This window comes from Panthera pardus, unplaced genomic scaffold (genome assembly GCF_024362965.1).
Source record: "Panthera pardus isolate Hobbes unplaced genomic scaffold, ASM2436296v1 HiC_scaffold_24, whole genome shotgun sequence".
NCBI lineage: Eukaryota > Metazoa > Chordata > Mammalia > Carnivora > Felidae > Panthera > Panthera pardus.
This window is the reverse complement of record NW_026526810.1, coordinates 28,275,876-28,288,156: the sequence shown is the minus strand read 5'-3', so window position 1 is coordinate 28,288,156 and position 12,281 is coordinate 28,275,876.

Below are 12,281 nucleotides of genomic sequence, written 5' to 3'. Positions count from 1 at the left end.
AAACATTCCCAGGACACACGGAGGGATCCATCCCTGGGACAGAACATGGAGCAGGCCGGCCAAGCCTGCCCGGGAGCAGCCGGGGAGGAGCTAGAGGGCAGCTCAGGGGACCGCCACAGGAGTAAAATAGGAGGTAGGATTTTGCAAGGGCTCGCGACGATCGCTGAGAGCACCCCTATGAGGGAGGCTCTCTTTTCATCCCTACATCACTGTGGGGATCAAGGCAACAGACACTGGCTCCATTTTTTTTTAAGTTATTTATTTTGAGAGAGAGAGAGTATGTGCATGAGCAGGGGAGAGGCAGGGAGAGGGCGAGAGAGATCCCCAAGCAGGGCTCGATCCCACCAACCATGGGATCACGGCCTGAGCCGAAATCAAGAGTCAGACGCTCAACTGACTGAACCACCCGGGTGCCCCGACACTGGCTCCATTAAAAAAATTTTTTTTAATGTTTCTTTATTTTGACAGGTGGGGAGGGGCAGAGAGAGAGGGGGGGAGAGAATCCCAAGCAGGCTCAACGCTCAACGTGGAGCCCAAAGCGGGGCTTGTGAGATCAAGACAGGTGCCGAAATCAAGAGCCAGACGCCCAACCGAATGAGCCACCCGGGTGCCCCTGTTTCCATTTTAAACATCACACAGCTCCATTTGGTCTAAAAGAAAAAAAAAAAAACCTACTCAGATGCTCAGGAGAAGGCAGGACAGGGGTGTGGGGCTTGGAGTCCAGGGATGTCTGCCCAAGCCCAGCTTGCAATGCTCACTCCTTTGAGTTAAAGCACTGAGTGAGTTAAGAGGAAGAAGTCAAGGAGTTAAGAGGAAGAAGGAGAACGCGCTGTTCTAGCTCCTTCCCAGGACGGGCGATGGTCAGATACATGGCCCGCCCTTCCCTAGCAGAGCTCCGGGGCCCCCGGGTTAAGTCCAGCTGAGAAAAGGCAGGATCTAGCTCAGAGGTGTGGACACCACACAAGAAAAACCTGAGAAAACCCCGTAGAATACGCCCGAAGTCACATGCTATCGTTTTCAAGTCTGAGACTCACTGGCCCGGGGAAAAGCCCAGACTGCCTGCCGGAGGATGAGAGAGCCAGCAGCAGGGCCCGATCTCCCCAGTTACCAAGGATGAGGCCATCCTCGATCGGCCAGCAGCCAGCCGACCCCACACACACGAGAACCCAGCCAAGAACAGCGGGGTCTCCTTGTGGCTGACCCCATACCTGAACGTAGTTATTACGTGCCTCCGAGGTTTTCTGGTTGTTTCTAGCACAGCATTACTGGGGCAATAGACAACCGATGCGGCGTATTCGTTCTCATCTGATACTTGGCCGAGAAGAACTAAGTGCCGTCCCCTGACAGCTCCCCCACCCCAAGTGTGGATCTCTAAGAAAGCTTAGGCGGAAAGTACTTGGAAGAAACAAGCGATTTGTTGGCTTCTCGTTTCTGAACCGAGGCTAAAACGTTTTGTCTTCGTTCAGAGACAGCACGTGACCGAAATCGTCAATTACTGCACACGTTAAACATTCTTGTATTTTTATTTTTATTTTTATTTTTATTTTAACGCTTATTTATTACTGAGAAACAGAGAGAGACAGAGCATGAGCACGGCAGGGGCAGAGACAAGGGGAGACAGAATCTGAAGCAGCCTCCGGCTCCGAGCTGTCCGTGTAGAGCCCGAGGCGGGGCTCGAACTCATCAACTGCGAGATCATGACCCGAGCCGAAGTGGGACGCTCAACCGACCGAGCCACCCAGGCGCCCCTAAACATTCTTAAAACAAACCAGTTGGACATCCTGAGCCTCTCTGCCTCCTTTCAGAAACCTCACTAAAATGACAGACAGGGGTGTAAACAGGATAAACACCGAAAAGGGGGTCGGGGAGGATGATAAGAGACAGATACACCCCTGATAAAGAGCTCCAGAAAGTAGGTCTCCTTGGGAAAAATAAAATAAAACTGAACTTCTGTCTGACGTTTTACCCATACTTGGAGGAGTTTTGCAATTCTCTTGGAGAATTCAGAGGTAAATTCGTAATAGGGATATAGAACACCGAACGAACAGCCAAGAAGGAGAAATTATTACCTGCAGAAAAAGATAAAGCAAAAGAAAGGAAATGTATTCGTAATTCACGACGTCCGCGGTGCAGCTGTGAGCAATATTCCAATTGTCATAATAGTGTAAACACTGAGTATGGCTACATCACCAACATTTGTGATAGAGCTATACTTGGAGGGTAGAGGGGGGAGAAATTGTGTGTGTGCGTGTGTAAGAAAGCTAAATGCTATCCCGCGAAGCCAGGAGATGATGTGTACAATGGGGGAAAAAATCAGAAAATAGATATATAATCACAGTATTCAAAAATATGAAAACTGTGGAGAAAACGATCGTCTCAAGAATGCAGGACTGGGGTCGGGGTGAAGTAGGACAGGGGACTGCTTTCTTCGGCCAGCAGCCTCGTCAGCCTTTTGGACGCTAGACATGGGTAAGGCCGCGATAAAAATTTAAATTCAGTGTTAAAAAATCACTTGAGGGCCACTTGGAGTAGAATTACAGAACGTACTAAATATTCAGTGATCACACATTTTTAGTCACCTACCAAAACCATAAAGCTGGCACATCCCCGGCCTCCCCAGCACCCTGCCTGGCTGCTGAGGAAAACAGGTCTACTAACTGTCCGTGACCTTGCAAAACACGTAGGCACAGAACGTCAAAGGGGCGCGGAGGGAGAAAGCGTGGCAGATGAGACGATGCTTACTCTGGGGTTCTTCTTTTGCTCCGCTGCTCCTTTAGCGACAGAGAACTGAAAATCTTTCTAGCTGTGTCCTTAACCTGTGTCGTACAGGCGTCACGGCTGGCTGTCACGACTGTATCAGCATCGACAGGCTCACCAGCTCTTTGTCTCAAAGAACCATTCAAAAGTGGAGCGCGAGTGTGCCCCAGGTACCGAGGCATCCAGGCTGGGCCTCCAAGCTCAGGGGATGTTTAGCAAGAAGCCCAGGAAAAGATAGTTGGGCACCCTGCTTGGTGACAGGCTGGACTCACGGACCCCAGGGGCGCCCTCCCTGTGGACGGGAGGGACGCCACACAGCACACAGAGCAGCCCCAACCTCTGCCATCCCCGGCAGCCTCGACAAGACCCCCGGGGTGAGGCAGCAGCTTCTGACCATCGGCCCTGACCCGGAACCGTGGTGGGTCAGGTTCAACATCCCAAAGCAGTCCTCCGGTTCCGTTTCAAAATCAGACATCGTCCGATCGATCCCTGCTGGGGAGCTATCAGGCCGGCTGCTTCCTGATGTCAGCCAAGAGGAGGGAAGAAATTCATTGGCTGGGTCTGATTGTGGCTAACTGAAATCAAAGACAGAGGGGGCACTTTCTTCCAGGGAGAGAAACTGTTCGCTGGGGACGGCTGCCGAGGGCAGGCAGAAGGTAACCGGAAGGAGACGGAGACGTGGAAATCCTCAAAGCTATCCTTCCGCACCGCACAGATGGGGAAACCAAGCACAGAGGGCGGAAATGATTTGCTCAAGGTCACTTCGTAGTTGAGGGAAGGCTCTGACGTATAATGACAACACCTAGCATTTATGGAGTGCTTATGGTCATACAAAGACTTTAATATATATATATTTATATAATATATAATATATATTTATATATATTTATATTTATTTAGATTATATATATTTATATATATTTATATATTATATTTATATATATTTATATATATATATATATTTATACCCCCAAAACTGTGAGGCAGGGATCCTTGTACATTATGCAAGGGTCTCCATTTTACAGATGAAGAAACTGAGGCTCAGAGGCTTAATTAAGTAGTGCAATATCCTAAACACCTAGACTGCGGGGAAACTGAGACTCCAACACCGTCTGCTCATTGCAATCCGATTCCTAAGCCGCGGATCTTGGCGCTGGACTTCACTACCTCTTGGAGCTAGAATCAAGTGTCCCTTGTTTCAAGCCACAGCCTAGCCTGTTGCCTCGCAAGGCACATTTGTGCGTGTTTGTGCCAGTGCCCTCCCTCTGGGGGCATATCTGTTTCTCCCTTCACCTCCGTCTCTCTGTCTCTCTCTGTATTTCCCTAACTCCACGAGTGTCTGTTTCCATCACTGCCTCTCCCTGTGTCTCTTTCTCACTGTTTCTCTGTGTGCCTGACACTGGCCGGCTTTGTTCTGTGTATGTGTATCTCTGGGTGGTTGTGTGTATCTGCCTGTCTCTATCTCCCTCCGAATAACCGAGAAACAGAATTCTGCTGTGGATGGATGGGTGGAAGAATGGACAGATGGACGGATGGACGGAAGGAAGGGCGGGGGGCTCCCTCCGTCCACAGACAGCAGACGTGGTAACGAGCAAGCACATCCCGACCCAGGCATCCCGGGCAGCCAAGTCTCACTGGGCCATTGATCTGTCTCACCCTCTAATGCCCTCCCTCCCCAAGGCCTGTGCATCCCATTTCCGTCTTAACCCGAAGCTGCTTCCCCAGGGCTTGGTGGCTTGCATCCAGCTTTATTGTTGATACAGATCTTTATCTGCCTTGGGCTTATAACTGACATTTAAATTACTCTGCAAACAATGAATCAATATTTATGGATTCTTGGACCGGCGCATTTGCCAACCCTGGCGTCCTGCGTTTCTCCCAGGCCAAAAGGGGACGTGAGTCAAGGTCAAGGCTTTATCTCATTAGAAATGGGGGAACTGGGTCTGCCTCTAAGCAAAGGTCTCGAATTAGAGTAGAGCTGGGTGTTTGAGACCATCTAACTAGACCAAGGCAGCTCCCCGTGGGAAATTCAATTCACTTCACAAACAGTGGGCATTTCCCGTGTGTGCAGAGCACCGCATTAAGCCTGCATGAGAGACAAGGACAATGAAATCAAGCCCCCACCCTTTAGGGGTTCCTACACCGGGAGGGGAACAGAGGCACACACAGGTAACTGCAAACAGATCGCATCAAGGGTTGCAAGAGAGGTCCAAACCCAGTCCGTGGGGAGACAAAGAAAGGAAACCATTATTCTAGTAAGTAGGGCTTCTTGGAGGGCTCCCTGGAGGAGGCAGGGCATTCCAGGAGAGGAAAACAGCCAGGGTCAGGCAGACCCAGAGGTACAGAACAGGTGTCAGGGCTTCTGGAAGAGCTCTGTGGGAAAGTGCCATGGGAAGGTAAACTGAGGCCCGACCCTGGAGAACTCTGGACGCGATACTGAGGCTTGAGGCTTCCCTCCTGCGGGCCAGAACCATGCGGGGGGGTGAGGAGGTCTTTGAGACGGGGAGGCACCCCAAAAGACCTGCGCTCTTTCTCTGGAAGCCCCTGAGGCACTCTATGGTGAACCCCACCAGCCCTGCGCCTCTCTCCCCAGGGCGCGACAGGATGGCTGGGCCAAGTGTTTCTCTGTCTGTAAGCAAGTATGCGGCCCTCACCCGCCTTGAGGAAAACAGCGAACATGAGACGGACGCTTCTGGGCCCTCTTTGGCGCTCTGAGTTATGGGCCTGGCCTTAATCGCAGAGGCCAGACCGTTTATCACCCTGGTGAATTTAAGCTCTGGTTCCGGGAAAAAGGACAAGCAATCTCTTGTCCCTGCAGCAGCACAGACATACGTTCCCAGGCAACGATTTATTTGCCCAGCTGCCCTTGCCGGCTGCGCTGCAGAGACCCTCAAAGCTGAAATTTCCCCTGTGGCATCTATCCCAGCGCAGGGCACGATCTGGGCATCTCCGGGGACGGGGGCTGCTGAGCTCCGGGAGTCTGGGGAGGTGGCCGTGGGATCTGAAGGAGCCACGAGGCACTTGTCGGGGTCAGCAGGGCTGCTCTCCGTTAGGCCCAGTGGGCACTGTTCCCCAGGCCCGAGAAGCATTGGGAGATCCGTGAGAATGTTGAAAATCCATTTATTTATTTACTTATTTATTTATTTATATGTTTATTTATTTTTGAGAGACAGAGCATGAACAGGGGAGGGACAGAGAGAGAGAGAGAGAGAGAGAGGGAGACACAGAATCCGAAGCAGGCTCCAGGCTCCGAGCTGTCAGCACGGAGCCCGACGCGGGGCTCGAACCCACGAAGTGTGGGATCGTGACCTGGGCCAAGGTCGGACGCCCAACCGACTGAGCCACCCAAGCGCCCAATTAAGTTTTTTAAATGAAGAAATGGGGCCTAGGAGGGCAAAAGGCCTGCGGTCCACGGAAGTCCTAATATGACCCCGCTGCCCACACCGAGGCACCTAGTTTCAATTTTCTCTCAGTGGGAATGGAAAGAGCCGGGCTGAGCTGGCCTCAGATCCCACGCCACTCAGTGGCTCTACTCCCCCGTCTGCGCCTCGCTTTCCTCCTCTGTGAAATGGGCTGATGATCCGTACCTCACAGGTGGGCTGAGAAGGCCAGAGATGGGTACAGGGTCTAGCAGGGAAACACCCATGCCTGCAATTCGCGCCTATTTGCTCAAGTTTGGTTTATGTCTCATCCTCTCTGGGAAGTTGTCCTGACCACGCTAAGCCTCCATGTGGCCTCCTCCTGCATGTCTGGGGCTGTTGGTGGCCAGGAGGCCCCAGGAGCCTCAGCGAGGCTGGATCCGGGCCGCAGGCAGCAGGTGCTAGGTCTGGGGAGGCTGTCCATGTCAACAGCAGCTGTCACTGCCTTGAAGGCAGGAACCACATCTTACACAGTCCGTTTCTGCAGCGTTAGGCACAGAGCCGTACCCAGGAGGCATTCTGCGACCATTAGCTGGTTGGGGATCTCTAAAATTGAGGGTTGAGGGTCCTTGTAGTTCTCTCTCACGCTTTAAACTCCTCATGGCTGCACCCCTGGGCTTGTCCGACTTGCTAAACCCGCCTTACCCCAGTCTCCCTCCTCCTCCTGGCTCTGGCCACATGCAAGCCTCAGGACCCTTGCACCTGCTGTCTGCTCCTCTGGAAATGCCCTTCGGCCCACAGTCTGCAAGGCACCCCGTTCTTCAGGTGTCACTTAGGCCTTACTGCCACAGAGACGCCTCCCCAAAGTGGATCCTTCCATTATTTCTTTTAGCTCTGAACCTGACCGATTTCCTCACGGTCCTCAACACAAGTTTATCGCCCCTCTGTCTCAACACACGTAACTTCCTTGGCCAACGTAAATCATTACGTTGTCCCTAACGCAGGGACAGACTCTGAAAAATATTTGTCAAATGAATAAATTAGTGAATGAATAAATCCATTATCTTACTAAGAATATCTTGTTAGTCTCTTCTGAGCAGGCGCTGAGGGACCATCAGAGATCGGTGCCCAATCCACCCCGTGTCTTAGCCGGATGCCTCCCGCAGCCAGGGCGGTGACCCTGTCAGTGGTGCCCCAGGGCAGAGCTTCCCTGTGGGAGGGGACTCAAAGGACCCCGACCCCTCCCACTAGGGGGACACAAGATATTTTGAGGGTCTGCCGTGGGCCCTCCGCGCACGGAAGACAACACTGGGATTTTCACCAAACGCCTGCCGATTATCATACGCTTGTTTGAAGGAATTTGATTTCACCCATTCAGCCACCAAATGTTTATTTAGTAAGCTCCTCCAATGGGGCAGACGCTGTGCTCAGGTGGAATGTTCAATGATGAACAAAACCAGCCACTGTGTTGGTGGCGAGTTAAAGAATATGGACAGCAGGTGAATTGGAAAAAAAAAAGGGGGGGGGGGGAAGCAAGGCCCATCCAGAATATAAGATCTAGAAGGATTCTTGGATGTACGACAAGTACGTTGTACGGAATGACGTGAGGGCCTATGACCTTTCTCTGAGTTACTGCTGCGCCCCCAGACCCGACCACCGGAGGACTGAAGGGCAGGGGTGGGAGAGGGGAGGCGCCCAGGCAGGGGTTAGGGGCCGGTGGGAGGAGCCGCGTGCCCCACGGAAGGAGGACGGCTCTCTGCGCAGGGGTTACAACCTCAGAAGGGAGGGTCCTCCCACCTGGCCAAGTGCTCTGTGGCCATGGGTCCTTGATATCCCCGCCCCAGCGCCCCTGACCTCGGGCCCGCGTCGACCGGGCAGAGCACTGCGGAAGGTGCCTTGCGGCCTTGTCTGGGCCCCTCGGCCACCCGCACCTCCCGCCCCGACGGGCTGCAGGCTGGTGTGTGTGTGAACGCGTGTGGGCGTGGGTGCAGGTGTATACGGCCACGTGCGAACGTGCGTGAGTAGAAGCGTGAGTGCGTGTGAATAAACGCGGGTGGCTGTGTCTGCGCGCGACCGTGTGCGGATGCGTGTGCGCGTGGGCCGGCCGAGTGTGAGTGCGCGCAGCTGTGGGCCCCTCCCGCCCTCTCCCTCCTCTCTGGAAGGAAGCTGCAGGGAAGGGGCCAGATGGTCTCCTCTGACCTGCTATTTATCATCCCGGCAAAAGCTTATTCAGTTTAATGCTCTTCGGCAATTCATTTAAGGGCTCTGTTTGTTTCTGCTGATGAGGACTGTTAATTTGCACAGCGGTCTCATTAGGCCTAAACCACCAATTAATTCCTTTTGTTCTCATTAAATGGCTGATTCCTAAACATTTCTCGGACAACAATGGGCCTCCCGAGCAGAGCCGCCACCGCGGGGGGGGTGGCCCGGAGCAGGTACGGCCAGGGGGCTCTCCTGATCCCCGTCCCTGGCACAGCCAGGGAGCTCTGTAAACCTTTGGGGCCTGCCAGCCACGGCCAGGCCCTGGACCGCAGCCTGGGAGGGTCAGGTGCCCAGCGGGGACCGTCCCCTGGCTCCCCGGGAGCCCCTTGAGTAAGCTAGTAGGAGTCGGACAGACAGGTCCCCCCGGGGAGCCATGACCGCCTGGCAGGGGCTCTGAGCCAGGAGCTTTTGTCTGCTGGAGACGCCCGGCTTATGCCCTGGAGTCTGGGGGCACAGAAGCAGGTGGGGTAGGAGGGTGGTCCTGAGGCAGCGCGGAGCCATCCGCCAGAGACGCCGCGGGCTGAGCAAGCTCACCCCCCACCCGCTCCGGGGGTCCGTTTCCCCCTCGGAGCAGAGGGCGTTGTCCCACCAGCAGGATGTTTACTTCCAAACCACAGAGCCATTTTTTGTTCAAGCGCAGGCTCGCGCAGGTGCCCAATGTATACGGTGGGTAAAAGTGGGGGTGCTCTAGTTGGAGCCCCGGCCCTTTTCGACCTCCCCTTTGCAAGGCTCCCCCGCTCCGCCCCCCATCCTCTCCCTGCCAAAGACTGGCGCTCAGAGCTTCTCCCTGAATACCCTGAAGGGTTGCTAGTGTGGAAGCTTCTGGACCAGCCGCCGTTCCCTGTGAGTCCAAGGGCTGCGTTTTTAACGGGCTTCCACCGCCTGGTCCCCACTCAGTTTCTGCTCAGCGGTTGCCCACGCCGCCCTGCTAAGAGGCAGGCAGGATAATAGGAAGTGGGAGTGAATGACATCATGCACGGCCAGAGCCGTGGAAAATTCCAGGGAGGTACAGCTGGATCTACACCGGAGTCGGAATCCGCACCCCACCGCTTCCCAGCTATCGCTCGACCTCCAGGTTTGCTCATCTGTAAAATGGGGACAACAGAAGTACCTCCCCCCGAGCGACGAGTGGCGGGATGAGGATGAAATTAGTCCATGGCCAAGGGCTTGGCAGACTTCCTGGGATGTCGTCATTGGTCTAATAGATGTTAGAGAACAGATACTCCCAACTCCTATTAACTGGACGCTGACCTGCCTCGCTTCCTTTTCCAGCCTTACACCACCCCCCTCCCACCCCCGACACACACACACACACACACACACACACACACACACACACACACCTCCTCCCGCCCTCGGATCCGGACCCCCATCCCCTGGGCTTTTCCATGTCAGGTTGTGGGGCCTGAACCGCCCTCACCCCCACATGCAGTTACCAGATTTAGCAGATACAGAGATGAGATAGTGAGAGTTGAACTTCAGATACACAGCGAAGGGACGTGCCAAACACAAGATGGGGTACGTTAAGCCTAACATTATTTGTTACTTAGCCAAAATTAGAATTCAACGGGGCAGCTCTATTTTTAGTCTGGCGGCCCTAACCCCAACCCATGTCCAGTGAACTACTACTCATCCACACTCCAGTCAAGCATCGCCTCCTCCGGGAAGACTTCCCTGATGGTCTGTTAGTGCAGCCATCCCTTGCTCGTGCTCTGTCGGTTCTGGTTCCTTGTGCCGGGATGACCCCTACCCGGCTCGGATCACCACTTTTGACGGGGCTTTGTAATGGGGAATCCACAGGCCCGTCCCTTCCACTGGGTTTTGAGCCCCTTGGGGTGGTGAGAAAGGTGCACCCTTGTCCGAACCTGTTCACCGCTGTCGCCCGTATTCGGCGTGCTCTGTGCGTGGACAGGGCACTTCTTCCTGTCCCCACCACAAGTCCAGGGGTGGCAACCAGGGCCCGGGACAGAGATTACTAGTTGCCAGCCAACATGGTCATTCTCATTCTTCCTTAGCAGCAAAGCTCTGTCTGGGGCAGCCGTGCGCCCGCCCAGCTCAAAGACATTTCCCAGACTCCCTTGCGGCTAGGCAAGGCCCTGTGATTAAGTGACGGCCAGAATGAGTGTGGCGTGGGAATTCCAGGAAGGCTGGGGGGAGTGGGGAGGTGGCTCTGTCCTTCCCCTCCCCTCCTTCCTGCTGCTTGGAATGCGGATGTGCTGACTGGAGCTCCAGCAGCCATCTTGGGCTATGAAGTAAACTTAAAGAGGGTGGAACAAAAAGATAAAAGGCGCCTGGCCTGGATTCCTTTATGGAGTCCCCATTCCAGCCCTTTACGGTACACCATCAAGGCCTGTGAAATTTTACCCCCCTTGTAAGCTGACGAGGTAGCCCGTCCCAGTTTCATGGATGCCAGCAGAAAACACTAGACTCCCAGGCCAGATAAAAGGGACCGTATCACCCACGACACAGCGGGCAGCGCGAGCTGCGTGTCCAGGCCTGTTTGCGTTAGGTCCGCTCGTCCCCGAGTCCCAGGGGGCCCCGTGGAGCCGTCCGCGTAGACGCTGCAGATGCAGTGGGTTTGTGTCCCAGCTGCGGAACCTCAAGCTTTAAAACGGGGCTGCCGGTGGACCGGCCCAACCTTTGGCATGTTGTCTTTACTACCCCGGCGAGCAAAGAGATCTCCCCTTTGACACGCAGAATAGTGCCGTGTCTGTCTTCCAAGCCCATTCGCTATAAAACACGCTTGCAGACGTGGTCTGGAACCAAAGCCGCCCGCGGCCCTGCGTGTAGGAGCGTAAAGCCGCAGGAGGCCTGCGGGACAGGGTCCCGCCTATGCCCGCAAAGGTCTCTTGGGTGAGCGATGACTCCCGTGCGTTGAAGCCACCACCGGTCAGCTGCTCGGTGCAGCTGAAGCAGATTTTAAACGATGCAACGAGAAAGCTTGTTCTGTGTTCGTCGAATCTAAGTGTGTGTCCTCCGCCCAACGCCTGGCGGGGAGAAATGGTAGAAACTTGGCCTGAGCCGCAAGAGCCCTTCCCAGGAGCCGCTGGATGTGAGACAAGGACGGAAAGGACGGGTGGGAGTTATGACAGTCAGGACGCTCAGTCTTGTGCCGAGAAAACCAGTTCGGGAGAGGAACGCTGACACGGGATGGAAGAACACGAGGGTGACCGTGGTCAGAGGTCTGGGAGCCAGTGCCCTCGGGTGCTCTCCCAAGGTCAGTCCCGTAAGTCCGCGAAGCCCCTCTGTGGCCAGACTGGTTTGGAATGGGTTACTGCCAGGAACCCTAAGTGAGGATTCGAAGGACGACCTTCCCGGTGGGGTCTGGGGACTTCAGACTTCGGGGGCGTGGGGGGAAGGCGAAGAAGCACACAACCAGCCCACCTGTGTGGGTGATCTGTGCACGACTCCGTGGAGATCACAGCAGTAGAGATTGTGCCTCGGGCCACTCGGTCGAGAGGGGACCAGAAGGCTCCCGGCCCGTCTCCACGCCACCGTGTAGACTGCACCCGGGGAGTGAACCGGGAAGGGAGGCCCCGGCTGACTCCCGTCACCCGCTGGCGGGGAGCCCCATCAAAGCCCGCCCCAGGAAAGCAGGTGCTGCCGGCTGTCTCCGCACGATCCGAATTCATTTCCATATGTTCCTTTCGTCTTCTCTGCAGGATAATCGTTCTTCTGGGGCTCAGGGCGTGGGAGGGCAGGAGACGTGCACTTCTGTTTATTAACTCGCTAAACGCCCGCTTTAAATGAAAACCCACACCACACGCTGGCTCGCACAGGGATAATATTCAGCACGACTGTTTGCCTGCCTTCTGCCATCAATGCCAGTCTGATTTAAACCTGCTTTTCTTTCTTGTCCGGGGACGCCCGTTCTGGAAGCATCTAGCAATAACCTAGTTCCTA